Below are 26,137 nucleotides of genomic sequence, written 5' to 3'. Positions count from 1 at the left end.
ATTAATATTAATTAAAATATTAATTTGATATTTAAAAAAAATATTTTTAATATTTATTTGATTTAGTTATGTTATAGTGAAACTTTTTACTTTCCCTTATTTATATCCACTTCCTTGAAAAGTATCTTAGAAGTATCGATCACCTCACCTATCTAGGAAAAGTTTCACAAGAACACTACCTAGACTAAAATCTTGAACGATTGATTGGCATTTTCTGTCCAAAGTCATTAGGTTCACGAGCTCCTTAGTTAATTTTATTTTTTTCCAGCTTGCATCCAAATTTATTGAAATATAATTTCAGTATCACTATTATACTTGGGTATTTTTAAGACATATTTTTTTTGTCTTAAATAACCACTTTTAATTTTAGTTATTTTACATTAAAATTTAATATCAATTGAATTATCTTAAATATAAAATTTAAGACAAAAATTGTTTGAGACAAAAATATTTTAACACACAACATTATATTTAAGACAAAAAAAGTTTGAAACAAAAATATTTTAAAACAAAAGTTTATATTGGAGAGAGAGAGTTTGACACAAAAATATTCTAATACAAAACTTTATATTTATGACAATCCACTTAAGACAATGACAATTAAGACAAAACTGATTTAAGAGAGTTAACAATAAAGACAACATGCAAATTTTACTCACACAGTGCGCCCAAAGTCCACCAACTTGAAGACTACTAGTGTCTCACGCGTATCGAGGCTCCTAAACCATGAATTTTTGCGTTCTTCGTTTTATAGGGGTAACCAACACTGAAGAATGCTACAACTTTTCTTGGCATGATTTACGGGATATAAATTCCTCTTTTGTCCGTTCGATCACTCCTAATATGATTAGAGACAACTTGTGTGTCATTGCATCTTGGAAGTTTGCAAAGAGATTTCATGAGTGGACAGGGAATAATTATATTTTAAATTTTTGAAAATAGATATTCAAACCACATAAAACTTAATCATATAAATTTATTTCTTTTATATTATATTAATTAAAATATAAAATTTTGAAAAGTTAGAATTTTTTTAACTATTTAATTTAATTTACAAGTTCATTAGCTTCACAAGCTCCTTAGTTAACTTGAAACCTTTTTTTTTCAACTTGTATTCAAATATAATTTTAGCATTATTATTATATTAAGGTTAGTCTTAATGCATTTGTTTTGTCCACTTTTTATTTTAATTATTTTACATTAAAACTTAATATTAATTGACTTTTATAAAATTTAAGAGAAAAATAGTTTGAGACAAAAATATTTTATGACAAAACATTACATTTAAGACAAAAACAATTTGACAAAAAAATATTTTAAGACAAAACATTATATCTAAGACAAAAACAGTTTGAGACAAAAATATTATAAAACAAAACCTTATATTTAAGACACAAAAAAGTTTTAAACAAAATTTTATATTTAAGACAAAAACACTTTGAGACAAAAATATTTTTAAACAAAACTTTATATTTAAGAAAAGGGCCACTTAAGACAATGATGATTAAGACAAAACCCATTTAAGAGAGTTAACAATTAAGACAAAACCATATCAATTTAAGACAATATTATCTAACACATGCAAAATTTACTTTGACAGTGCGCATTAAGTCCAAAAGGTTGCAGACTACTACTATTTCGTGTGTTTACTAAGGCTTCTATTTCACTTACCATTCACATTATCTTATATAAACACAAATTTACTTTGACAATGTGCCCTAAGTTGACAAGCTTGCAGACTACTATTGTCTTGCGTGTATAGTGAGGTTGCTATTTCAATTACCATTCACATTATCTTATATAAAGACAATGATTTGTTGGGCTCTTCATTTTGTAGTGATAGCTGACTTTGAAGAACTCGACAATTTTTCCGGGACAACTATTCCGTGCAAGATTTCCCAAAAATCAGTTCGTATTTTGTGCCTTCGATCTCTACTCATACAATTAGAGACAACTTGTGTGTCGTTGCATTGGGGAGGTTTGCACATAGATTCCATGAGTGGATAGGGGATAATTAAATTTTTCATTTTTTAAAATAGATATTCAAACCACATAAAACTTTATCAAACCAATTTCTTTCTTTTATATTATATTAATTAAAATATAACATTCTGTAAAATTAGAATATTTTTAACTAACTTTTAAGTGTTTAATTTAATGTATATTTATTTGAAAATTATATTAAGAATTACATAAAAGTAATAAATTAAAGATAATTCAATTTCAAAACCATTACAATACACATACCACATTCTAAAAGTACATACCACATTTTAAAAATATAATAAATAAATAGACAAAAAAAAATTGGTCGACCTAACTCACATGGACTTCATAACAAGGTCATTGTCAATTGAATTACACTCCATGAGCTAATTTTTTTTTTAAGTGAAAATCTATAAATTACTTCAATTAAAACTTTGATATAAATTTGTAAGAAATTAGATACAATATAACGATAAAAAGGAAAATCTCAATTCGCTTATATAGATATATACTTAAATTTCAAAACTATACATAAATACTAGAAATTTGATTCTTACACATGTCTTATACTCACATCTCAATATAATTTTCACTACTAAACAAATATATCAAAGAGATAAATAACAATAATTTAATTATTTCTTAGATAATATTTTAGTATTTCAAATTTTTATTATTGTAAAAAACCTTTCTACTAATATTGTAAAAGCAGTATATATACAACATGCACTTTAGATTTTTTGATATTAATTTATTGTTACGTATTAAAATTTCTGTAAAGATTTTCATCTAGTAATTAGAAAACCATGAATGAATTATTAAGAAACTAATTAAGATTAGTAATTGATATCATTTCAAACTAGGGAATAATGAGTATGTGATTTATCCTTCTCACACACACACAAACACACACACATATATAAACAAATTATGAAGGAGGTTGAAAGAGTCTAGAAGAAACTTTAATTTAACCTAAAAATCCATCGTCATGCCAAATGACCCACTGAGATGTCCCACCATTATAGGTTTGTGGTGCATCGTGAATCATTCCATCTCGTCAATTTTCTCAATGTGAAACTAAATGATTCCATACTACACCTCACTTTTTATATTTCACAATTATTAAAATTCATAAGTTTAACATTTATTGAAGTATGTAGATAATCATTCCATAAAATTATGCCTTAACATAACAAATATACAAATGATATGAATGAAAGTAATCTTATAGAATTAACAACCCAAGAGGCCTAATAATTGTCAAATATTCAAATGTGTTACAACGAAGTGAACTCTAGTCTCATATTGCAATTTAAAGAGCACACAATTCATACAAACCTATCCCTAATTTTCCTATTTGATTTATTGCCATCGATCACAACTTTGTCATACATCAAAATCGTTTCGCTTCATAGAAATATTAAGTACTCTGATATGCGTGCAATGTATGAAGAGTTAAGTTAAGTGAAGGAAAGAAAGTTAAGTCTAATATTAGAAGTCAAGTGAGTCAAAGTTAAAACGTTAATGCCTTGTCAACAAAACTAAAGTTAAGGAAAAACAAAAATGCCGATTTATGTTAACTGATGTTAGAAAAGTGTAGCTAAAGCATAAGTCATAGTTTGCATGATGAAAATAAAGTTAGAGTTTGCATGATTCCATATTTAGAAAGTTTAGTGCTTATATACTCATGGTTGGGTCATTGTAATGTGAAGTAAGAAGAGAGAATAACAATAACTCAGTGGATGTATATGAGAGAATAGTTAATGAATAGAACTTATTTATTCAATTTGAAGCTTATGTAATTATTTATCTTGTGTTTTCATGTTTATCTCTGCCTCTGAATAACAAGTGGTATCACAACAAGGTTTATGAAGGTTTCAAAGAAACAAAAAAGCTGAGAAATTCATGAGGTACTTCCACTAAGATCCTTTTCTATTATGAGTAGCCCACAAATCAAAGTTTTCGTCCATTGGTCCATAAGTAGAAACTATAGCTCATGTAGAGTTTGTAAAGCTAGAGACTAAAATATTAGGGTGAATAGCCTACATAACGATCACCATATCATGAGGAAAGAGCTATCATAGCTAAACAAGGAAGGAGTCACCACCGTAAGTTGTAGCCATGAGCATCCATAAGAATATGCATAGAAGAGCTTAGAAAACTTGATAGTAGTTGTTGGGAGCCATCATTAAATTGTAGGTAAAATTGTTTAGTTTTAAAGATAATCAAGTGTATTTGACGTTCATTTTTATAAGGTTGACACAATAAGGAAATAGGACACAAGAGAAAAGAAATACGATAGTCATGGGTCACAAAGAAAGACTAAAGAAAAATGAGAAAACAAATTGAAAGGAAGATCCAGAGTATTTTGAAGAGGTAATAGAGGTTCTCGTCGCATTCAGAGCATCTAAAAGACAAGTAGATGAAGTAGAATAATTCGAGGATGAATGGATCATGATAGATCTAGTAATAGTTCCAAAATTTAGTTTTTTTTTTTTTTTTTTTGAGAACTGTCAAAATGGAAATCTTTCTTCAATGTAAAGAGTTGATTGAGTATGAGTCTAATAACCCATATGATGAAGTATGTGATGCCTTATTATTGGATCTTATAAAACATCAATTGTATGAGAAGTAATTTTGCATCGTATTAAAAGCTACATCTTCTTAGGAAGCATGGAAGACCGTGGAAGTATAATTTCGTATAAAGGAAAGTGACATAAAGAAATAAATTCTATTACAGCCTGTTGAAGAATCAATAGAAAGTCAACTGCAGGTTTGTTAGTAAATGAGCAAGGCTCAAGGAATCCCACTCAAATGTGTATGATGGTCATAAAGATGATAAAAGAGAAGCTCATCATGCACACATGCATATGGATGTGGAAGACACATAAAATATTACTGAGTGAGAAGATGAAGCCTCTATGTGTGAAGTAGAGCCAAAGAATATAAATTCTCTAGAACCCCACTGTAACATGTATGGTAAAGATGATGGTGAATCGAATTGTGATGATACACATGTGGATGGTGACTGAAAAGTGAGTTTTGAATTGGGAAATCCAACAATAGACCTCGTTGATGATGGCGAAGCTTTAAATAAAGTATTGAATAACATGTGTGATATAGTTTGTATGATTGTAGTTGCTGATGAACTCTTTGCATCAAAGTTTCAGGCATTTAAGTTTGAGAAAAAAGGACAATTTTTCATATGATGTAATGGTTTGTAGAGATGAAAATGGGTCGCTCATGAATCTATCAACAAATGATGAATTTGATGAAGTTGAAATTGTTAATTAGCACATGCATGCTCAGATATCTCACCACACTCTGGGTGAAAGTTATGTTGACGAAATTTGTGGTCTCTCTTTTGAAAAAGGGGCTGATTGTGGAAACATGGAAAATGCCATGTTTCATGAAGAATTGAGGGTTGAAGCTACCAGTATAGCATCATGTTATGAAGCAATCAATAAGACTAGATTGACATAATAGGAATTGAAGAGAAAATAAGTGGCGACAACTAATATTAGAGAAAGTGCTAGACTCTGATTTAGGTCACACTTTTCCTCCATAATGACCAACATTCATGCCATATCCACACCCCATTTATAAGGTACCAAAACGCATAATTTCTGGCATTGTATTCCGCTTTTCATGCTTCATTACCTACCCTCATGAAGATGTCTATAGACCAACTGAAATTTTGAAATATGCATGATTTAAATTTTCTTTTGACATGAATCACGAATATATTAGTTGGAACCAGTTGCAAATAAATATCAAGCCTCATCTACAATCAATTGGAATATTGTCAACTATGTAGAATTTTACAATTCTCCTCGCCTGAGAAAATGAATCTGTAAGTGACCCAGTCGGAACAGATATCAACCCACATCTCTAGGTAGTTAGTTGTTAATGTTGGAAATGTTGGTTGGGTCAGTAGCAATTGGACAAGTTGAACTAGGTCCAAGCGAGTTAATTCACTAGGGATCACAGAGAAGTATGGTAAACTGATGGAATGAAAAAAGCTATAATAAAATTTGAATTTTATTTTCTTGCAAATTTCATGTTTTTTTTACAATATAATTTAAAGTAGATATTATTTTATTAATATAGATTTTAAAACTATTCAATTAATATTCATTAAAATATTAATTTAATATTTATAAATAAAAATAATTTTAAAGTTTATTTTCTTTATTTCTAGCTAGGAAAAGTTTCACAAGCACAATAGCTACACTAAAATCTTGAAGGATTGATTGGAATCTTGTGTCCAAAGTCATTACCTTCACAAGATCCTTAGTTAACTTGAAGCCTTATGTTTTTTTTTTTCAACTTGTAGCGAAATCCAGTGGAATATAATTTCAGCATCACTATAATACTAAGGGTACTTTTAAGACATTTTTTTGTCCCAAAAATTCACTTTTTATTTTAGTTATTTTACATTAAAATTTAGTATCAATTGAATTATATTAAATAAAAAACTTAGGATGGAAACATTTTAAGAGAAAAATATTTTAACACAAAAAATTATCTTTAAAAAAAACAGTTTGAGACAAAAATATTTAAAAAAAAACTTTGTATTTAAGACAATAATTTTGAGACAAAAATATTTTAATAGAAAACTTTATATTTAATTCAAAAACAAACTCAGAAAAAAAAATTTTTAGGAAATAACCTTATATTTAAGGCAATGGCCTCTTAAGGCAATGACAATTAAGACAAAACCCATTTAAGAAAGTTAACAATTAAGGAAAAAACATATCAATTTAAGACAATATTATCTAACACATGCAAAATTTGCTTTGACAGTGCATCAGAATTCCACCGACTTATAGGCTACTACTCTCTTACACATATATTGAGGTTGTTATTTCACTTACCGTTCACGTTATCTTTTATAAAAACAATGATTTGTTGGGCTCTTCCTTTTGTAGGGGTAACCGACTCTGAAGAACTCGTCATGTTTTCCTGGTAAGATTTCTCGGACATCAATTCCTCCTTTGTCCCTTCAATCTCCTGTGATACGATTAGAGACAACTTGTCTGTCTTTGGATTCAGGAAGTTTGCACAACAATTTCATCAGTGAGTAGGGGTTAATTATATTTTTTATTTTTTTGGAAATAGATATTCAAACCACATAGAAATTAATCATATAAATTTATTTCTTTTATATTATAATAATTAAAATATAATTTTTTGAAAAGTTAGAATATTTTTAACTAATTTTAATGTATTTAAGTTAATGTATATCTATTTGAATATTATATTAAAAATTAATTAAAAGTAATAAATTAAAAATAATTTGATTTCAAAACAATTACAATACACACCACATTCTAAGAATATAATAAATAAATAGATAAAAAAAATGGTTGACCTAACTCATAGGGATTTGAACTTTGAATCTCATGTCTTTACATAGTACTTCATAACAAGGTGATTGTTAGTTCAGTTACACTCCATGAGCTAATTTTTTTTTTTTAAATATGTGAAAATGTATAAATTACTTTAACTAAAACTTGATATAAATTTACAAGAAAGTAGATATAATATAACGATCAAAAAATAAAAATATTTTCTCAATTGACATAGATATATATGAATTTATTTATGTATAGTTTTGAAATTTAAGTGTGTGTGTGTGTATATATATATATATATATATATATATATATATATAGACACACACACACACTTAAATTTCAAAACTATACATAAAGAAATCCAAAAATCTTTAAATTCGAATTCATTAATATATGCATTTTAAACCTTCATTTTTCTTTCTAAATGAAAAGTCAGAAATTTAATTCTTGCACATGTCTTATACTCACATCTCAATATTATTTTCACTATTGAACAAATATATAAAAGAGATAAAAAATAATAATTTAATTATTTCTTAGATAATATTTTAGTATTTAAATTTTTTCTTAATTTTTTTTTTCCGAGGAAAAAAGCAAAACTTTTTATTATGATCTTATAAAAAGTTACATACAAATTGTTCATAAGCCATGCTGTGGCTCATATGTTCATACACTGCTCAACCATCAGGGAGCTATTTGCTGTTTTGATAACCTGTAGAAGTCATCCTCCCGGGAGGATGTTAAAGTCCAAAAATCAACGTATCATGTGAAACCCGGGGTCTCCTTCAGTGAAGGATAAACAACCCCATACAAACAAAAAAGTATGGCCGACACCGTGATGAGATGTTACAAAAATAATATAAAAAGTCTGTAAACTGTGAACAATATGCAGGATGATAATACTAATAAGGAAAAATATATACAAAAAAGAAACAGTGGACAGATAACTGTAAAGAGTGCTGACAAAAATGGAGCTATAAACTGTGATCAATAAGGCTGATCATATGGAGGCTGATCTGATCTGTAAGTCTGCCCCTGACGGATCTCTTCTATCGCCCAGCTGCCCGGATCCTGATGTAGACCAGCCTTAGATAGCTGATCTGCTTCCTCATTCCTTTCCCTGTAGATATGGCATATTGAGAACCTGTTAAAGAATGTCTTCAGATATAAAATCTCTTCAACAATTGTCAACAAAATCTGATTTTGACAAGAAGCAATCCCATTGATCCAATTTATAACATTTAGAGAATCCCCAAAAAGCTGAATAGAGTTGATGTTTTTGTGATGGAGCCAGCATAATAGGTATCGTAAGGAAGATAGTTCTGCATAGTTATTTGTGCCAGTACCCAACCCAACAGAAGCTTTTAAAGAATGTTCGGAATTGATGTGTATGCACAGGCCTGCACCAGCCCTGTTGTTTTGTGAAGCCCCATCAAAGAAACCACAAGGAATGCCCTCCTGAATATTGATATGATTTTGTTTTGTTCTGGATTTTTTTTCCTCAGGAGGAGGCAGAGCAGTATAAATGGCTGTGATATTAGTGGCAATAACAGAAGACGGTGTGTCCTTATCTTGGAACAGACTCTTGTTTCTAGCAAGCCACACACCCCAACAGAAAATAATGGGCAGGTTCCTCAAATTCCCTTCCGAATAAGTTTGCCACCATTTCCTCCAAGCAGCACCCAACGGGTCATGTCCCCACTGTGCATTGACCTTGAGAAAACCAGTGACCTCCTCCCATATCTTCCTTGAGAAGGAACAGGTGGTGAAAAGATGATTTGTGGTTTCCTCATCAGATTTGCACAAAGGGCAGCGCCCTGGACCAGCTAAAAACCGTGATTGTAGTGTTTCCCATGTTGGTGCCTTCCTTTTTAAAATGCACCAGAGAAAGAGCTTGGATTTGGCAGGGCTTTTGAGTTTCCATATATCCTTGGCCCACCATTCCGGGGCTCCCCATCCTATCTTTCCCATTAGAAAAGAGTATCCCTCTTTTGGTGAATACCCCCCAGATTTGCTGTGAGCCCACATTAAGCGGTCAGGTTCATCTTTTATCCTGACATTGGATCGTTTTAGTTCTTTGATGAAACCTTCCCATTCATTCTTCCATCTAGCATTTAACCCTAATTCTTCATCATCCTTCCAAGCCTGTCCCCAGATAGAAGACTGTCCAGCTCTTTCTACCTGATTTATTGATGTAATACCTTTAGAATCAAGATGTCGAAGAAGCCCTGGTGATAAAGCAAATGCTTCATTACACCCAACCCATGGGTCTCTGCCAATCCTGATCTGTCTGCCGTCTCCCACTTTCCAAGCTAACCCTTGCTCGATCACTGAGAAAGCATCCACCGTGGCCTTCCAAATAACTGAAGTATTTTTAGCCTTCTTATTTTGACTCCGAATCCATTCTTCCAGAGTCATTGGATCTATATACTTCCTTTTTACCACCCTTGTCCACAGGTTTTCTATGTTTATTAGTCTCCAACCTGACTTTGCGGCTAACGAAGTGCTGAACTCAGGGAGTCTTTTAATCCCCCACCCTCCCCACTGCCACCCATGGTAATCCCGAGGATTCCTTTGAACCTGCCCATAAAAATCTGCAACAGAGTCTTCTGATTTTCTCCATTACACCTTTAGGAATCCATGTTAGGGCAGCCCAGTAAACTGGGATGGCTAACAAGACTGATTTAATAAGTGTCAACCTACCAGCTCTGGATAGCCATCTAAAGCTCCAATGAGATATTCTAGCTTCTATTTTTGCTATGAGCCAGTTCCAATCTTCTTTTCTGTAAGCAGCTGGCTTTAACCAAAAACCAAGATATTTGAAGGGAACATCCAGAGGTTGACTTGGGAAAGGAAAAAGATCAGCCATTTGATTTCTTTCCCTTCTTTCAAAATCTGCCATACAAACTTGTGATTTCCCAGAATTTATCTTCATTCCAGTTGCTTTTAGAAAAAGATCAAAAATGCATTTTATCTCCTTTAATTCACTGCAATTACCATTAGTGAAAATCAAGATATCATCAACGAAAAGAAGGTGGGTGATGTAGAGATTGATTGCTACCTCAATACCTTTTACCTTTTCCTCGCTTCTGGCTTTGTGTATCAGTCTACTAAGCCCTTCAGCCACAAGGAGGAACAGGAGAGGGGATAACGGACACCCTTGTCTGAGGCCTCTCTGGCTATTAAAGAAGGAGGAGGCAGCTCCATTGACCAATACTGCAAAGCTGACATTTGTAATGCACCCCATGATCCAGCTGACAAAAGGATAGCTGAAACCCACATGAGTTAGAAGCATTCTTAGATAGAGCCAGCTGATCCTATCATATGCTTTGGAGAGGTCGATTTTGAGAACAACTCCCTTCTTTTTCTTCAGTTTGACACTATGGATAACCTCCTGGGCAACACCTATGGCTTCATGGATTTGTCTTCCATCCAGGAACCCAAATTGTTCCATTGAGATATTTCTTGACAAGATTGGTGCTAATCTGAGGGCAATTACCTTTGAAATAATCTTGTAAATGCAGTTACACAATGAAATTGGTCTGAAGTCTTCAAAACTTTCCGGTTCATCCTTCTTTGGGATGAGAGCAATAAATGTTGAGTTAAAAGGTCTATAGACAACTCCTTTCAGCCTAGACTCTTCAACTACTTCAGTTATCTCAGCTCCAATTTGTTCAAAAAAATGGAGGAACAGTTCTATAGTCCAGCCATCAGGGCCTGGACTTTTGTCTTTGCCCATGAGCTTCATAGCTGTTTCAATCTCCTCCTTAGTGACCGGAATTGTAAGGTCTTCTGCTTCATCTTCCTCAATGAATCTAGGAAAACTTTGCACAGTTTTAAAGACTTCTGCAATAGTAGCCTCTCCCTGATCTGCAAAAATGTTTTGAAAATGTCTTTTCCCTAAACCAGAGAGCTCTGGAAAGGAGCTGACATCTCTCCCTTCTTCATCTTTAAGGTGCCATATAGTATTTATTGATTTCCTTCCTTTTGCAAAATTATGGAAAAATCTAGTGTTCTCATCCCCAGATTTCAACCAAGTTGCCCTACTCTTAATCCTCCATTCTTCTTCCCTTTCCAAAAGAATTTTATTTTGCTGCTTCTCCAAGAGAAGGATTCTATCCTTAGAGACTTGTGATGAGTATCCATCTGACTCCAAGCTCTCCATCTGCTTCAGCTCCTCCCTTATACTGATCATCTCCTCATTTTGTTTCAATTTTCTGTCCTTTGCCCAGGAAATTGTAGCTGATTTCAATCTTTTTAAATTTTCCATGAACAAAAAACTTTTATCCTCGCCTGCATTGTGTTCAGGGTGAATCCAAGTTTCTTTAAACAGATTGCTGAACGTTGGATCTTGGAGCCAAGCCGGATTAAACTTGTAAGGGGCAGGGGGTTTGTGAGGAGGAATAGATATGTCTAGGAAAATCGGGAAGTGATCCGAATTCCCTATTTCCTCAACCCACTGTCTGATCAAAGGAGCATTGGAAGATAAAGAATCCGATAGCAGAAACCGATCTAATCTTTTGGCAATCCTGTCTTCTCCTATCCTTCGATTCCTCCAAGTAGGCTTTAGCTTGATCGGGGAGGGGTCTATATATATATATATATATATATATATATATATATATATATATATATATATATATATATATATATATATATATATATATATATATATATATATATATATATATATAATTAATTTTTATATACAAAATGCATTTTAGATTTTTTGATATTAATTTAGTGTTAGTTATTAAATTTTGGTAAATATTTTCATCTAGTAATTAGAAAACCATGAATGCATTATTAAGAAAGTTAGTAAGATTAGTAATTGACATCATTTCAAACTAGGGAATAACGACTATGTGATTTATCCTCCTCACATAGAGATATATTTAGATAAATTATGGAGGCATTGAAAGACTTTAGAATACACTTTAATTTTACCTAAAACTCCATTGTCATGCCAAATGACCCACCCATATGGCCCATCACTATAGGGTTTTTATTCATCGTGACTCATTCCATCTCATCAATTTTCTCAATATGAAACTACGTGATTCCATACTACACCTCACTTTTTATATTTCACGATTATTAAAATTCATAATTTTAACATTTATCGAAGTATGTAGATAATCATTCCATACAATTATCCCTTCACCTAACCAATATGAAAATGATATGAATGAAAGTAATCTTATAAAATCAACAACCCAACTTTCCTAACAATTGTCAAATATTCAAATGTGTTACAACCAGGTGAACTCTAGTCTCATATAGAAATTTAAAGAGCACACAACTCATGCAATTCTATCCCCAATTTTCCTATTCGATTTACTGCCATCGATCGCACTTTTGTCATAGATTAAAATCGTTTCCCTTGACAAAAATACTAAGTACTCTCATATGCATGCAATGTATGAAGAGTTAAGTTAAGTGAAGGAAAGAAGGTTTACTCTAATATTAGAAGTCAAGTGAGTCAAAGTTAAAAAGTCAATGCCTTGTCAAGAAAATATAAGTTAAGGAAAAGAGAACTGTTGATTTATGTTAAAGTGAAGTTACAAAAGTTTAGTTAAAGTCTTGAGTCATAGTTTGCATGATGAAAATAAAGTTAGAGTTTTCATGATTCCATATTTAGAAAGTTTAATGCTTATATACTCATGGTTGGGTCATTGTAATGTGAAGTAAGAAGAGAGAATAACATTAACTCAGTGGATGTATATGATAGAATAACTAATGAATATAACTTCTTTATTCAATTTGAAGCTTTCGTAATTATTTTTCTTGTGTTTCCATGTTTGTCTCTGCCTCTAAATATCACGTGGTATCAGAGAAAGGTTTAGAAAGGTTTCAAAGAACCAAAAGAGTTAAGAAAGTCATGAGTTACTTCCACCAAGAGCCTTAGTTATTATGAATGTCCCACAAATCGAAGTTTGCATCCATTGGTCCATGGGTAGAAACTATATCTCAGCGAGTGTTTGTAAAGCTAGCTACTAAAAGATTAGGATGAGTAGCCTACAGAGCCACCACCATATCAAGAGGAAAGAGCCGCTGAAACTAACCAAAGAATGAATCTCCACTGTAAGTTGTAGCCATTAGCCTCCATACGAATCTACGTAGAAGAGCTTAGCAAAGTTCTTAGTAGTTAAAATGTTTAGTTTTAACGATAATCAAGTGTATATGGTGTTCATTTCTAGAGGGCTGACACAATTAGGAAGGAAGACAAAAGAAGAACGAAATACAATAGTCATGGGTCACATAGCAAGACTTAAGAAAAATGAAATATGATAGTCATGGATCTCTCATGAATCTAGCAACAAATGATGAATTTGGTGAAGTTGAAATTTCTAATTAGCACATGCATGCTTCAATATCTCACCACAGAGTGGATGAAACTTATGTTGATGAAATTTGTGTTCTATTTTTTGAAAAAAAGACTGATTATGGAAATATGGAAAGTTCCATGTTTAATGAAAAATTGAAGGTTGAAACTACCAATGTAGCAACAAGTTATGAAGAAATCTATGACACGAGATTGACATGATAGGCATCGAGGAGCAAAAATATGATGATGATTAATATTAAAACTAGTGTTAGACTCTGCTTTAGATCACAACATTCCTCCATAATGACCAACCTTATTTGCATATCCACATACCATTTATAAGGTGCCAAAACCCCGAATTTCATGCATTGTCTTCCGCTTTTCATGCTTCATTACGTAGCCTCATGAAGATGGTCATCGACCCACTGACATTCTTAAATATGAGTTATTTTAAATTTGTTGTCCGTGTGAATCATTAATATATGGGTTAGAACCACTTTCAAACAAGTATCTAGCATCGTTTCCAATCAGTTAACTGTTAAGGCTAACATTGTCAACTATGTAGGATTTTACAATTCTCTTACCCTAAGAAAATGAATTTGTAAATGAACGACTCAGAAACAAATATCAACCCACATCTCCAGGTAGTTAGTTTTTTATTGTTGAAAATGTTGGCCCGTCGGTAGTAATTGGATGAGTTGAACTAGATCCAAGCAAGTTAATTCAGTAGGGATCACAGACAACTCTGGTAAACTTAAGAAATAAAAAATGCTGTAATAAAATTTGCATTTTATTTTCTTGCAAATTTTATGTTTTTATTACAATATAATTTAAAGTAGATATTTTTTTATTTATACAGATTCTAATAATATTCAAATAAAAAGCATTAAAATATTAATTTAATATTCAATTTTTTTTTTTTAAATTTATTTGATTTAGTTCTTTTATAGTGAGAATTTTTACTTTCCCTTTTATATAATTCCTTAAGAGTATCAATCACCTCATCTAGCTAGGAAAAGTTTCATAGGCACACTAACTACACTAAAACTTTGAAGGATTCGTTGGCATTTTGTGTCCAAAGTCATTTGCTTCACAAGGTCGTTAATTTTAGCATCACTATTATACTAAGGGTAATTTTATGACATTTTTTTTTTTTGGTCTTAAAAGGTCAGTTTTTTATTTATTTATTTTATATTAAATTTTAATATTAATTGAATTATGTTAAATATAAAATTTAAGACAAAAATAGTTTGAGACAAAATTTTTTTAAGACAACATTATATTTAAGACAAAAACAGTGTGAGACAAAAATATTTTAAAACGAACCTTTATATTTAAGACAAAAAGAGTTTGAGACAAGTATTTTAATACAAAACATTATATTTAAGACAAAAACATAGACACAAATATTTTAAGATAAAAATTTATATTTATGAAAATGGCTACTTAAGACAACGAAAATTAAGACAAAACCCATTTAAGACAATTAACAATTAAGACAAAATCATATCTAGTGAAGACAATATTATCTAACACAAAACTTTATATTTAAGACAAAAAGAGTTTGGGACAAAAGTATTTTAATACAAAACATTATATTTAAGACAAAAACATAGACACAAATATTTTAAGATAAAAATTTATATTTATGAAAATGGCTACTTAAGACAATGAAAATTAAGACAAAACCCATTTAAGACAATTAACAATTAAGACAAAATCATATCAAGTGAAGACAATATTATCTAACACATGTAAAACTTTCAATGTGAAAAAACTTCTCAAGCATGAGATTGGAACCCAAGACTTCCGGTTCAGTAGGAATTCATTTCCACAACCATTTCCAATTAAGCTACCCCAACTAGATATGAATTTCATTCTTTTATATTATATTAATTAAAATATAAGATTTTGAAAAAGTTAGAATATTTTTAACTATTTAATTTAATGTATATTTATTTGATAATTATATTATAAATTACATATAAGTAATAAACTAAAGACAATTTGATTTCAAAACAATTACAATACACATACCACTTTGTAAAAATACATATCACATTCTCAAAATATAATAAATAAATAGATAAAAAAATTTGGTTGAGGCAACTCACAGGGATTTGAAATTTGATTCTTATGCCATTACATAGTAATTCATAACAAGATGATTGCCAATTGAGTTACACTCCATGAGAAAACATTTTTTATCCTTTTAAATATGTGAAAATCTATAAATTACTTCAACTAAAACACTTTGATATAAAATTGCAATAAATTAGATAAAGTATAAGGATAAAAATAAATAAATATTTTCTCAAATTATATATATATTTCAAAAATATACATAAATAAATCCAAAAAAGTTAAAATGCAAATTCATCAATATATGCATTTTAAATCTTTGTTTTTCCTTTCTAAATTAAAGTCAGAAATTTGATTCTTGCACATGCCTTATACTCACATCTCAATATTCTTTTCACTATTGAACAAATATATCAAAGAGATAAATAAAAATAACTTAATTATTTCTTAGATAATATTTGAGTAATTAAATTTTTTCTTAATGTAAAAAAACTTTCTACTAATATTGCTATATATATATATATATATATATATATATATATATATACAAAATGCAGTTTAGAGTTTTTGATATTAATTTATTGTTAGGTATTAAAATTTTGCTAAATATTTTCATTTAGTAATTATAAAACGATGAATGCATTATTAAGAAACATAGTAAGATTTGTAATTGATATCATTTCAAATTAGGGAATAATGGCTATGCCATTTATCCTCCTCAATCAATAGAGATATATATAAATAAATTATGGAGGAGGTTGAAAGAGTCTAGCATAAACTTTAATTTAACCTAAAAATCCATTGTCATGCCAAATGGCCACCTAGATGATCCATCACTATAGGTTTGTGGTGCATCATGACTTATAGTTGGGTCATTGTAATGTGAAGTAAGAAGAGCCAATAACAATAACTACATGGATGTATATTAGAGAATAATTAATGAATAGAACTCCTTTATTAAATTTGAAGCTTGTGCACTTATTTGTCTTGTGTTTGCATGTTTATCTCTGACTGTAAATAAAAAGTGGCATCAGAGAAAGTTTTAGCAAGGTTTCAAAGAACCAAAAGAGTTTAGAAAGTCATGAACTACTTCCACTAAGAGCCTTGTCTATTGTGAGTAGCCTACAAATCGAAGTTTTCATCCATTGGTCCATAAGTAAAAACTATAGCTCATTGAGAGTTTGTAAAGCTAACTACTAAAATATTAGGGTGAGTAGCCTACAGAACCACCACAAGCTCAAGAAGAAAGAGTTGCCGCAACTAACCAAACAAGGAGTCTCCACCATAAATTGTAGCCATGAGCTTCCATAAGAATTTGCGTAGCAAAGCTTAGCAAGGTTGCTAGTAGTTGTTGGTAGCCACCTTTAAAGTGAAGGATAAAATGTTTATTTTTAAATATAATCAAGTGTATGGGACATTCATTTCTAGAACGCTGACACCATAAGGAAATAATACAAAAGACAAAATAAATACGACAATCATGGGTCACAAAGCAAGACTGAAGCAAACAAAGAAAAAAATCGAAAGGAAGAGCCAAATTATTTGAAGAGCTCATAGAGGTTCTTTCCACTTTCAGAGCATATAAAAGACAAGTAGATGAGGTAGAAAATTAGAGGATGAATGGATCAGGACTGATCAGGTAATACTTCTAAAATTTACTAGTAAACTTTTTATTTTTTTGGGAACTGTCTAAATGGAAACTTTTCTTCACTGTAAAGAGTTTATTGAGTATAAGTATAATAACCCATATCATGAAGTATGTGATGCCTTATTATTGGGTCTTATAAAACAAGTTTTGGATGAGAAGTACAAGGGACATAAAGCAACAAATTATGTTAGATTATGTTGAAGAATCAATAGAAAGTCAACTGTACCATTTGAGAGTAAAGCAAGTTTTGGATGAGAAGTACAACGGACATAAAGCAGCAAATTATGTTAGATTATGTTCAAGAATCAATAGAAAGTCAATTGTAGGGTTTGAGAGTAAATGAGCAAGACTCTAGAAATCCCACTCAAATGTGGATAATGGTCATAAAGACTATAAAAGTGAAACCCATCATGCAGACATGAATATGGATGAATAAGACACATAAAATATTGTTGAGTGAGAATTTCCTCCATAATAACCAACCGTCATGGCATATCCACAACCCATTTATAAGGTACCAAAATCCTACATTTCTCGCATTATATTCCGCTTTTGATGCCTCATTACCTACCTTCATGAAATTGTCTATCGACCAATTGAAATTTTGAGATATGCATGTTCTTAAATTTGTTGTCACCGTGAATCATGAATATATTGCTTAGAAGCACTTGCAAACAAGTATCAAGCATCATCTCCAATCAGTTAATTGTTAAGGCTAACATTGTCAACTATGTAGGATTTTAAAATTTTCTTGACCCGAGAAAATGAATCTGCAAGTGAACAAGTCGGAAACAAATATCAACCCACATCCAAGGATAATTTTAGGGGCGAATGTTCGCCCTTTGGCGAAATTAAGGGGTTTTAAATTTTTAGTGGGCGAATATTTTGTATCATAGTACATTTTTACAAATCACCTCAAATAGCCCACCTTATTTTAAGGGAGAGGGTAAAAAAGGTAAATTTAGCCCTTGAAATTAGAACTTACAACCTTCCATTCGCCCATTTTCAAGAATAGGTTTTATTTAAGTGAATCCATTCGCCCATTTTCAAGAATAGGTTTTATTTAAGTGAATCCTATGGGCCAAATACCATATTTATAAAAGAGGTATGGTAAATTAATAAAAATATAAATAAATGAGAGGTATGGTAAATAAATAAAACACTTTTTATATTTACTCCATAAGTCACCTTATATACATGTAAGGGTGTAAACAAATAAAAATATAGGTAAAGTGGAGGTATGGTAAATAAATAAAACGTCTTTTTATACTTACTCAAAAGGTATGGTAAATAAATAAAAATATAAATAAACTAGATGTATCGTAAATAAATAAAACCTCTTTTTATATTTAGTCCATAACCCTCGTTCTATTTATGAAGGCTCAAGAAAGAGGTTTTATTTAAGTGAATCCTATGGGCCAAATACCATATTTGTAAAAGAGGTATGGTAAATTAATAAAAATATAAATAAACGAGAGGTATGTTAAACAAATAAAACATTTTTTTATATTTACTCCATAAGTCACCTTATATTTACGAACATCAAAAAATGGGTTATATTTAGGTGAAACCTATGGCCAAAATACTATGGGATAAATGCCATGGACTAGATTGTTATTAATACCATGCAAAAAACCATTATTAACCCTAATATTAGAATTAATAAAAAAAAAATGGCACATGGTATTGACCCATGGTATTCACCAAAACGGCACATGGTATTGACCCATGGTATTCACGTGGAATGTAACCTATTTAAATGGGGGAATTATACCAGCATGTAGCCTATGCTAAGATTCACTAGGACTTTACAAAGTTTTATTATTTAGTGAAAGACTCCCCAAGATATTACAAGATTTTATAATTGAGTAAAATATTCGCCATGCCTGGTGAGAGGTTCGCCAAAAAATTATATATACATATTATATTATTGATAAAATCGCCTTCCATTTTTCCTATATACCATGGAGATTCGCCCATTTATTATATTTATAAATTTAGGAGGGGTTCTTAAAATTTTCCCTGCCCACATCTTTGGGTATTTACTTGTTAATGCCGATAATGTTGGCCTGGTTGGTAGTAATTGGACAAGTTGAACAAGATCCAAGCGAGTTAATTCACTAGTGATCGCAGACAAATATGGTAAACTTATGAAATAAAAAAGCTATAATAAAATTTTCAGTTTATTTTCTTGCAAAATTATCTTTTTCTTACAATATAATTTAAAGTAGATATTATGATATTAATATAGATTTTAAGAATATTCAATTAATATTCATTAAAATATTAATTTAATCTTTAAAAACCATATATGTTTAAAAATTATTTGATTTAGTTCTTTTATAGTGAAACTTTTCACTTTCCCTTATTTATATCTACTTTCTTAAGAGTATCAATCACCTTAGCTAGCTAGGACAAGTTTCACAAGGACACTAGATATGATAAAACTTAAAGGATTAATTGGAATTTTGTGTACAAAGTCATTAGCTTCAAAAGCGCCTTAGTTAACTTGGAACCTTAAGGTTTTTTTTTTTGGTTCGAAATTCTATTTACATTGAAATATAATTTCAGCATCACTATTATACTAAGGATGCTTTTAATACATTTTATTTTATTTTATTTTTATATATATATATATATATATATATATATATATATATTTTAAAAGTCACTTTTTTATTTTAGTTATTTTACATTAAATTTAATATCAATTGAATTATGTAAATTATGAAATTTAAGACAAAAACAACTTGAGACAAAAATATTTAAAAAAAAGGTTTATATTGATGAGAAAAAGAGTTTGAGACAAAAATACTTTAGCACAAAAATTTATATTTAAGACAAAACTTTGTATTTAAGACAATGACCAATTAAGATAATAGAAATTAAGACAAAACTCATTGAAGAAAATTAACAATTAAGACAAACCATATCAATTTAAGATAATATTATCTAATATATGCAAAATTTACTGTGACTGTATGCCCTAAGTCCACCAGTGTGCAATTTTCTATTGTCTCGGGCATATACTGAGGTTGCTATTTCACTTACCATTCACATTATCTTATATAAAGACATCGATTTATTGGGCTCTTCATTTTGTAGGGGTAACCATGCCAACGTTTTCGGGCAAGATTTCCAGACATTAATTCTTCTTTTATCCATTTGATCTGTGCTGATATAATTAGAGACAACTTGTCTATTGTTGCATTCAAGAAGTTTGCAGAGAGATTTCATGAGTGGATAGGGGATAATTACATTTCTAATTTTTTAAAATATATATTCAAACCACATAAAACTTAATCATATCAATTTCATTCTTTTATATTATATTAATTAAAATATAAAATTTTGTAAAGTTAGAATATTTTTAACTAATTTTTAGGTATTTAATTTAATGTATATTTATTTGAAATTTATATTAAAAATTACATAAAAGTAATAAATTAAATACAATTTGATTTCAAAACAATTACAATACACATACCACATTCTAAAAATGCATACCAGATTCTAAAAATATAATAGATAAATAGATAATAAAAAAAATAAATGGGTTCACCTAACTCACACGCACTTTAACTTTGAATCTCATGCATTTACAGAGTACTTCATAACAAGGTGATTTTAATTTGAGTTACACTTGATATGCTAAAATTATTTATTTTTTTAAATATGTGAAAACCTATAAATTACTTGAAGTAAAACTTTGATATAAATATGCAAGAAATAATATACAATATAATAATAACAAGAATTAAATATATATCAATTTGTTTATATATATATATATCAAAACTATACTTAAAGAAATCCAAAAAATTTAAAATGCAAATTCATTAATATATGCATTTTAAACCTTAATTTTTTTTCTTTCTAAATGAGAAGTGAGAAATTCGATTCTTCCACATGTCTTATACTCACATTTCAATATTATTTTCACTATTGAACAAATATATCAAAGCGATAAAGAACAATAATTTGATTATTTCTTAGATAATATTTTAGTATTTAAATTTTTTCTTATTGTAAAAAAACTTTCTACTAATGTTGTAAAAAATATATGTATAGAAAATGTAGTTTAGATTTTTTCCTATTAATTTATTGTTAGGTATTAAAATTTTGGTAAATATTTTCATCTAGTAATTCGAAAACCACGAATTCATTATTAAGAAACTAAGATTAGTAATTGATATCATTTCAAACTACAGTATAATGACTATGTGATTTATCCTCCTCCCTTAATAAAGATATATATAAATGAATTATGAAGGAGGTTGATAGAGTCTAGCATAAACTTTGATTTAACCTAGAAATCCATTTCCATGGCAAATGGCCCACTCATATGGCCCATCACTATAGGTTTTTGGTGCATCATGACTCATTCGATTTCGCTGATTTTATCGATTTGAAACTATGCGATTCGATACTATACCTCCATTTTTATATTTCAAGGCTATTAAAATTCATCACTTTAACATTTATTGAAGTACGTAGATAATTAGTTGATACAATTATGCCTTAACATAGCCAATATGCACATGATATGAATGGAAGTAATAATATAGAATCAACAACCCAAGTAGGCTAACAATTGTTAAATATTCTAATGTATTACAACCAAGTGAACATTAGTATCATATAGCAATTTAAAGATCACACAGCTCATACAAACCTATCCCCAATTTTCCTATTTGATTTACTCCCATTGTTCACAACTTTGTCATAGATAAAGATAGTTTCACTTAATAGAAATACTAAGTACTCTCATATGCATGAAATGTATGAATACTTAAGTTAAGCGAAGCAAAGCAAGTTAGGTTTAGTATTATCAATCAAGTGAGTCAAAATTAAAAACTTAATGCCTTGTCAAGAAAAGCTAAGTTAAGGAAGTGAAAAATGTCGATTTATGTTAAAGTGAAGTTAGAAAAAATTAGTTAAAGGGTCAAACCATAGTTTGCATGATGAAAATAAAATTAGAGTTAGCGTGATTCCATATGTAGAATGTTTAGTGCTTATATACTCATGGTTGGGTCATTGTAATGTGAAGTAAGGAGTGAGAATAGCAGTAACTCAGTGGATATATATGATAGAATAATTATTTTCTATATTCAAGCTTCTGTGATCCATAATGAATTAAACAAAGTCTTTCGGTAGAAATCACATGAGATAATTTTTTGGCCGACATGTTTCGAAGCAAGAAGTGTGGTTCATCATTAGGACCAGATGAAGAGGCAGACCATGGCAAAGGCTTAAATAGAGAGTAATGTAGAGACATAATTTCAAGTAATGGCTATATTTGAACAATAATGTTTAAATTTTAATATTAATTTATTAATATATTAAAAACAAATATTATTAAGTAACAGATATATTAAATGGCTAATTTTTGAAACAAATATTTAAATAATGATATTATTTCATTAATTTATTAAAAATATTAACAGGTAATGGCTATATTAAACAGATAGTTTTTGAAAAATAATATTTAAATTAATTTATTAAAACTAATTATTACTAGTTCTTGAAAAATAATATTGAAATAATGATATTAGTTTATTAATTTATTAAAATATTAATATGTAGTGGCTATATTAAACGGCTAGTTTTTGAAAAAAATATTTAAATAATGATATTATTTCATTAATTTATTAAAAATATTAATAGGTAACAACTATATTAAATGGATAGTTTTTGAAAAATAATATTTAAATAATGGTATTAATTTATTAATTTAGTAAAATATTAATATGTAACAGCTATATTAAACGACTAGTTTTTGAGAAATAATATTTAAATTGTGATATTAGTTTATTAATTTATTAAAAACAAATATTAATAAGTAACCGTTATATTAAACAACTAGTTTTTAAAATAAATAAATAAATAATCAAAGTCAAACTTTTAAGGAGGGGAGTGAAAAATTATAAAAACAAGTGAAGACCCTAATCAAGACAACATCATTTGATAAATAAAATAACTAATGGAAATAAAATAAATTAAATTAAAAATAAGTAATGGAAAAATAAATAAAATAAAACAAAAATATATAGAAGCCAAAATATATATATATATATATATATATATATATATATATATATATATATATATATATATATATAATATAGAAACATACATACATATATATATATATATATATATATATATATCCAAAGAAAAAATAATCAATAAATAAAATGGGGTCAACAATAAATTATGGGGCTCAGGCCCATTAAACAAATAACAAAAATACTAAAAGGAATTAAGAACGAATATGACGATAAAATACATAAAAAAACATGAAGGATCAAGAAAAAATAAACTCTAATGAAGAATAAATCAACAACAAATACTATAAAAAGGATGCCAATACGTACATAAAAAAAAAAAAAAAGAGAAATAGGAGGACAAGATAGTGACCCAACTTCTATTAATATTCCAACCATTATCTCTATTAAAATTATTGGGTCTTTTTTCAATTTCTATGGCCTCCCTCAATTTACGATGATGGAAATGACTAACCTTAGCAACGACTTGGGCCTCCTCAATGCAGATGTGTGATGTCAGCAGAATGCTCACGAATCCTTTGATTAGTTGAGCGACCAGTCTCACCAATGTAAGGTGTCTCACAACAACATGGGATAACGTAAACACCCTTCATATTCTTGGGGTCCACTGGGTCTTTTATAGATCTAAGGGAGCTTCAGATGGTATCTAAAGGCCAAAAGGTTGAAGCCACCTTATGCGTCCTTAGGATCCTTGCAATCTTATCAGTGGTCCCTTCGATAAAAGGAAGATGAACACCAGAAAATCAATCATTGGTATCTTTCTTAGCACTCGAACCTTTTTCAACTCTGAGGAAAGCCTTAGTACATTAGTGTCTACTATACCCATTATTAAAGAAAACACTTAGGAGATGTGCTTTCTCTTCCTTGAGATGGTTCTCATCAAAAACTCTTAAAGCTCTAGTAGCTAAGGTGTTGAGAACACCAAGCTTTTGAGTGGGAAATAATGAGAATTAATGTATAGAACTTCTTTATTCAATTTGAAGGTTGTGTACTTATTTGTCTTATTTTTTCACGTTTATCCCTGTGTCTAAATAAAAAGTGGTATCAGAGGAAGGTTTAGAAAGGTTTCAAAGAACAAAAAGAGTTAAGAAAGTCATGAGCGACTTCCACTATTTGTTTATTGTGAGTAGCCCAGAAATCGAAGATTGCATCCATTGGTCCATATGTAGAAACTATAGCTCATTGAGAGTTTGTAAATCTAGCGACTAAAATATTAGGGTGAGTAGGCTATAGAGCCACCACCATATCAAGAGGAAAGAACTGCCACAACTAACTAAAGAAGGATTCTCCACTATAAGTTGTAGCCTTGAGCCTCCATAAGAATTTCTGTAGAAGACCTTAGAAAAGTTTCTATTTGTTCTTGGTAGCCACCGTTAAATTGATGGTTAAAATATTTCGTTCTAAAGATAATCAGTGTATACGACTTTAATTTCTAGAAAGCTGACATAATAAGGAAATAAGACAAAAGACAAAATCAATACAATAGTCATGGATCACAAAAAAAGATTGAAAAAAACCGAGAAAAGAAATCAAAAGGAAGAGCCCAAGTATTTCGAAGAGTTCATAGAGGTTCTTGCCACATTCAGAGCATCTAGAAGACAAGTAGATGAAGTAGAAAAACTCAAGGATGGATGGATCAAGATTGATCTAGTAATAGTTCTAAAATTTACTCGAAAATTTTTATTTTTTAGGAACCATCAAAATCAAAACTTGTCTTCAATGTAAAGAGTTGATTGAGCATCGGTGTACAAACCCATATGATGAAGTATATGATGCCTTATTATTGGATCTTATCAAACATGCATTAGATGAGAAATAGTTTTTGGTGGTAGTAAAAGCTACATCATCCTAGGAAGCATGCAAGACCCTAGCAGTAGAATTTTGTATAAAGGAAAGTGACATAAATCGACAAATTCTATTACAATATGTTGGAGAATCAATAGAAATTCAAATGCATGTTTGAGAGTAAATGAGCAAGATTCTAGGAACCCCACTCAAATGTGGATGATGGTCATAAAGACTACAAAAATGAAACCCATCATGCAAACATGCATATGGATCAAGAGGACACATAAAGTACTTTTGAGTGAAAATCTGAAGAATCTACGTGTGAAGTAGAGCAAGAGAATATAAATGTTGTAGAACCCCACTGTAACATGGATGGTAAAGATGATGGTGAATCGCACTATGATGAGACACATGTGGATGGTGACTGCAAAGTGAGTTATGAATTGAGAAATCCAACAATAGACCTTGTTGATGATAGTGAAGCTTTCAATAAATAAGTGAATAACATGTGCTATCTGGTTTTTATGATTGTAGTTGATGATGACCACTTTGCATCAAGGTTTGAGGAATTTATGTTTTAGAATAAAAAAGAAAATTTTCCATATAAAGTAATAGTTTGTATTGCTAAAAATGGATCTCTCATGAATCTAGGAAAAAATAAGGAATTTGGTGAAGATGAATTTGTTAATTAGCACATGCATGCTCAGATATCTCACCATACAATGGATGAAATTATGTTGATGAAATTTGTGGTCTCTTTTCTGAAAAAAAAACTCATTTTGGAAATATCCAAAGCACCATGTTTGATAAAGAATTGAATGTTGAAGGTACCAATGCAGCAACAAGTTATGAAGTAATCGATAGGACCAGATTGACA

This window comes from Pinus tabuliformis, chromosome 9 (assembly GCF_031772625.1).
Source record: "Pinus tabuliformis cultivar Carrire ecotype Pingquan chromosome 9, CPIR1, whole genome shotgun sequence".
In the NCBI taxonomy this organism is placed as follows: domain Eukaryota; kingdom Viridiplantae; phylum Streptophyta; class Pinopsida; order Pinales; family Pinaceae; genus Pinus; species Pinus tabuliformis.
This window is presented reverse-complemented; position numbering follows the sequence as displayed.